Source organism: Patiria miniata, unplaced genomic scaffold (assembly GCF_015706575.1).
Source record: "Patiria miniata isolate m_02_andy unplaced genomic scaffold, ASM1570657v1 HiC_scaffold_21, whole genome shotgun sequence".
Taxonomy (NCBI): domain Eukaryota; kingdom Metazoa; phylum Echinodermata; class Asteroidea; order Valvatida; family Asterinidae; genus Patiria; species Patiria miniata.
This window is the reverse complement of record NW_024037060.1, coordinates 7,095,459-7,101,458: the sequence shown is the minus strand read 5'-3', so window position 1 is coordinate 7,101,458 and position 6,000 is coordinate 7,095,459.

The following is a 6,000-nucleotide window of genomic DNA, read 5'->3' as shown; positions in this document are numbered from 1 at the left end:
ATTTGAAGTCCATAAGCCTACTCGTGGAGAAAATGTGACATACCCAAGAAAGATTTGCCCGAGTTTTTTTTCTGTGTGTAACTTCTCATACAGTGCGCTGTCTGCGCATGCGGGCCTTATATCCCGCGTTGTGTTTGCTTACTATCTCGACTTTGCGGCATCTTCTTGTGAGAGATTCCTGACAGTTTTGACATGGATGGAGAGCTGGATAGTGTGGTAACAGCGTCCAACAAGTTTGAAGTCCTTTGACGGAATAGTTTGGAGAAAATTTGACATGCGCAAGAATAGTTTGCCCTAGTTTCTTTCTGTGTATGGTTGTCAGCGGGTCTTATCCCGCGCCCGCGCTGTGTTTGCTTGCTATGATATCTCATGGAGGTAGGAATAGTATCTCGACTTTAAGGTATCTTCTTGCGGCGGAAAATTCCTGAGAAATTTGACATGGATGGAGAGCTGGTTAGTGTGGCTACAACGTCCAATAAGTTTGAAGTCATCAGACCCAATAGTCGTCTAGAAAATTTGACATACCCATGAATATATTGCCCAAGTTTATTTCTGCGTGTAAATTTCCACACAAGTGTGTCGTCAGCGGGGTTCAGCCAAAGTTGTGGTATCTTTTGTTTTGGAGCCTTCGGCTCGGGTACTTATTATCAGCATCAGGACTCCAGCCGGTCCTACACAGAGTGTTTAATACCTCCCAGTCACACATTTTTTCCCTTAGCTTTACATCTGAAAATACATGTGATAGTGGTCGTGACGTGCAGAGGGGAAAATATGACGTGTGAGGGCGCTACGCACTGCGCCCGTACACTCCACGTCGACCATAGACATAAAGAACCTATAGACGGACAGCGCCTATGGAAATCAACGTCTGGGTACCGTAATTTTGACGGCGCCCGACTAGGTATGAAACCATGGGCGGGAGTTTTGAATAAATGTGCATGACTCTATGGAAAAACATCAGAAGGAATGATACAAATCGACAATTTCGGTTGAAAACGCATTGATGGTGACTGAAAACCCTTTGAAACTTTCACTTCACAATGCTGTACAGCTATGTATTTGTGTGTGTTATTTCAGAATAAATTAATTAGGCCTACAACCGCCGCGAAATGCGGCATGCTGGGTGCTGCGTTGGTCATGCATTTCTGACACGTCTGAGTCGTGTGAGTTGTCATCATTTTATGTAATTGTGCTATGGTTTGTGCATAATACGCGTATACGGCCGGTGCGAGGTAAGTTGTCTTTTCGTGCAGCGGCAAGACACACTGTGAGTAAATGATCTTTATCAAGGTCGTAAATCTTGCGCAGCAGGAGGTCTCAATGCCCTTTCCACTGGTCGGCCAGCTCGCTAATTGGTTGAGAATTACCCTGTGGGGGTTAAGCGGGCCGTTCGAACTCCTTGTGTTCCTTCCTCCATGCTTTAAGGAAATCGAAATCGGCCCGTTTGTTTCACTTGATACATCTATTCCTTCCTCCATGCTTGATACTACGGCGGATACTTGCTAGTCATGCTAGTATAAAATAGACCTAACAAAACAAGGGAAGTCAAAGGGTCGGGTCAGTGGCATAGCCAGGAATTTTTCGGGGGGGGGGGGGGGGCTGGAACATTTCATGGGGGGGGGGGGCATCATGTAGATCAATGGTAATTTTTTTTAAAACTCAAAATCTCAGGGGGGGGGGGGCAACTGGGGGGCGACAAGGTTTCATGGGGGGGGGGGCTGTTGCCCCCCACGCCCCCAATTCATTACACCAAAAAACTTTTTAATCGGTTGCCATGGGCAGATCCAGGAAAAATTTGGAGGGGGGGTTGGGCCCGTCAGGCACGTTATTTCTTTTATTGTTACTAAGGGAGCCCAGTCAAAGAAGGGGGGGGGGGGGGGCGTGTTTCTGACCCACAAACCCTCCCTCCGGATCTGCCCCTGGTTGCTACGTCACGTGTAACTATTCAGCACTAGTCCAGAACCATTGAGCTTTCAAGCGATCTAGAATGTACATATGTACATGTATTGTAGGTCAGGGAGCTACATCGGCCAGTGTCCACGCCCACCCCACCTATATGCCTGACACTACTGTCAGCCACGATTCCTCCAGTTACTTCAAAAAGTGGGGTCTGATTGTCATTGGTGGTGTTCTCCACAAATTCTGTTCATCATTTCAATAGACCTAAAATATAATGACATGCTCTGCATGTTTACATGTGTGCTTCCCTATTTGAGCCAGCAGGGACGAACATGTAATAGGAAAGCGCACATGTAAACAAAGCGTGACGTCATGATGTCTTAGATCCAATGGGAGACTCATCTCTGATTTATAGTTATTTTTATTAAATAACTGTATATAAAACTTGAAAGAATTATTGAGAGCCAAAGATGTGATTTACCCACTATTGAAAAAGAAAGGCCTGTTCATATACAGCATGTCCACTAAGCACTAGCTGCAATATGTTGGTTGTAAGTGATACAATGTATTATACACAATTAGCTTTCAAGATAAATTTCAATTTATTTGTAACAATTGAAATCAAACAAAGCAACATTCATAGAAGGATAAACTTTATATAGGCTATAATTTCTATAAATTATGTACATGTACAACATCTGCGTACAAATAAATACACGGTAAAATACATTTTCAAATAAATAAGTATGATTTTGAAAAGATAATAGGGTACACACAGATTGCAAAATGTCAGTGTACAATTATACACAGCAAAAATATCAATTAAAATAGCCTAAATATGCAAAGTTGTTTGTTCACGTTTATATTTTTTCATTCATATGATCCGTTTGCAGATTATGTGCATTTCAGAATGTGAATACACATGAATGTCCACAAAATAGAAATATACCCCGGTACAATAAACAAAAATTATTTGTAATAGGCCTCTACAAGTACAAGTTCTTAATTCCATTTTGCACTTGAGCATCCAATAAATAGAAATCTACAATATATTAACACAAATGAATTCTAATATACAAGTACAATTTCTTAATTACACTTTGCAGTTTTGTACAAAATTAATAAGCTGTTATTTGATATACATATAAAAAAAATAAACTGGAGGTAAAGTTGTGGAATTAAATTTTTCTTGGAATAAATATAATTGTGAAAAGACAGAAGGGTACAAACACAAACTGTAAAATTGTACAATCATACACAATGAAAGCATTAACTTTAATAAATATACCGCAACCTGTATTTTTTCATAATACAAAATTTCAGCAAAACGCTTTGCCAAATTCAGTACCTTGTCTACTCCAAGGTTTAAAAAAAAATAGTTTCTGACCTGTAGTGAGGAAGGCTGAGTAATGAAGTTTATACTTTGGTTATTAAGATCCCCAAATATTTTTAATCAAAAGTAACAACAGCACAATTCTACAGGTCAATGGACATTAAAGCTTGAAGTCAAATGTGTACAATTTCTTAAAGCATTTTGATGTAGGTCTATTCACTAGATGTGAAGTACATATCTAAAACAAATACTACCTTGGCCAACTTTTGCAGCACTTAACATAAATTTCTTGCTTTCTGAACCTCCATCTATTGCACATAGACCGTACCCAGTACCTAAGCACAGAAAAAGCACTCTTAACGCCAGAGGATATACATGAGTTGCTAAAATCATTGACAAAACAAAATATAAATCTCCATGCACCCACAATCATCACCACATCCATGCCATGAAGCAGCATGAAAATGTATGAGCACATGTAAGCACAACTGATTGTCCAATAAAAAATTAATCCTGTACCCACGCATTTTAAATCTTGTGTAACCAAAAACCTTTTTCTCAGATGAAATTTCTTTAAGTTTCAATTCTTAAGATATCCTTAAAGATCTTGACAAGAACAAGTTTTGTAAGTCATAAAACAAGATGATAAAATTGTGACAAGCACCCATGAACACATGCACATGTATACAGATGCACAAGACTTAATGAAAGGGTTGTCAGTTATGGTGTTTTGTGCATACATAATAATAATGGTGCTTGGTCTCAAAGTGCTTTACATACAATTACATCAAATTTGGTCTCTACCGTACCTTCCCAGGTACCCATAAACTCCTGGGTGAATTCATTCTTGTATTAAAAAATAAGAAGACGACTCAAGACTTGTGACATTACATGTACAGTATGATGTATGCCAGAAAAATATTTAATACATGTATTTAACATTTTACTCCATAGGCAAACTTATCATGGAAAATTAATGCTCAGGCATTGTTTCCTGCCAAAATGTTTAACTTTATACATGTTATAAAGCATCATGTCAAAGACCCAGTTACATCCAGTGCCGAGACTCTGAATGCCAACAACTTCTTGCAGAGTATAGTTCAGACGACCCAGACATTGCTGATCACCTCATTGAGTGTCTTGACAACGCCCGCCAACTAAAATAGGAGGAAACCACCAGCAACCTGAAATTCACACACTCAAGTCAGAAAAGCTGGAACCTCATTCGCAACCTCGGCTCCAATCAACAACCCCCAATTCAACCAGACCATCAATCAAACCAAATGCAGTAGCAAGCAATCTCATCAACGTGGGCAAAACTGTGACTGACAGACAGATCAAACATGAGATTACACAAGTATTGCATTCCTTCAGGAAGTCAAAACCAGTAGATCAAACTGTACAACAATAATAAACTCCAATCACCATCAAAGAAGTCAACACAGCCTTGAAAGATCTGAAGTTTGGGAAAGCCCAAGGATACGACAACATCCACCCCAAGTTCCTGAAACACCTGGGACATGCAGCAAAAAACTGGCTAGCACTCTCCCTTTCAGGGGTTACTTCGGAGAAAAGTCTACCCAAAACCTGGAGAACTGAAAACCATCGCCATCTTAAAACCTAGTCTTTTTGCCATGGTCTATTTCGCGCGAACAGATTTGCTGATCAATTGAATAAAAATGGATACCAGCAACGCTTAAAGACTGGCGCTGACTTCCTCGATTTAACTACTGCATATGATACTGTGTGGCACAAAGGTCTACTACATGTACTTAAAATCTCCAAAGTCCTACCCCGCTGGGCTGGCGACACAGTTGAGCTGCTGCTGTAACAACAATTCTGTGTTCACATGGGTGACATGTACACTAGCAGATCCTGAAGTACGGCCTGCCACAAGGATCGGTACTGGCAGCCATTCTGTTTGACCTGTATACAACCTCCAAGCCACCATGTGCCGGAAGTTCACACTTATGAATTCAGAAAGATTCTTGTCCTTTGTAACTTGTTGCCCAGACCTGTTTTGCCCAGCTGCATCTGTTTGTCCCTACACATTTTTTTCACGCGTGTGAGGGCATAGCGGCGGATGACACTCTTCATAAGCAACCAGAAATGTGACTCAATACCCTCTGCATCAAACATGTGGTCACTCAGTCTTGGAAAAAGAGGTTGGTTAGCCAGCTTTTCCAGAGACTTGGTTGTGATTGTAGCCATGCATTTCTTTGAAGACAGCTGATGACTAGTAGATCTGAGTTGTCGCTCTGTCTCTAGGACAATTGTCATCACGCTACCAGAAGGGTAGATCAGACCTGAAGCAGAATTGCACTCTTCATACGTCTTGTAGTTCTTGATGGTGATGAGTGACAAAGCTGGACATGGATCATCCTGAGAATGTCTCATAGCAGAGTTGCAGTCCGCACATGGATTTCTCTCTGAAACTGACCGCACAACAAAACCAGCTATGTAAGCCACAACTGCACAGCACACACTACAGTCCTTGACAAAGCACCCAGAGTGTGGCATTTCAACACTCTCTTGTTGATGTTGGGAGGAAGTTTCATGATCACTGGCTTGAGGTAGATCAGATACTGATGAAGCAGTACGCCACGGTAATGTGACAACAGCTGTGTCATCTTGTGCCTGACAGTTACCATTGGTCGCCACAACACCTTTTCCTGCATGGACCAACAATCGACGGAAAGCAGTGCGGAATTGTCGAGGTGTTGGATTGTATGAACAGCCATTGCGAAGACGCACAGCACCGAAGAAGA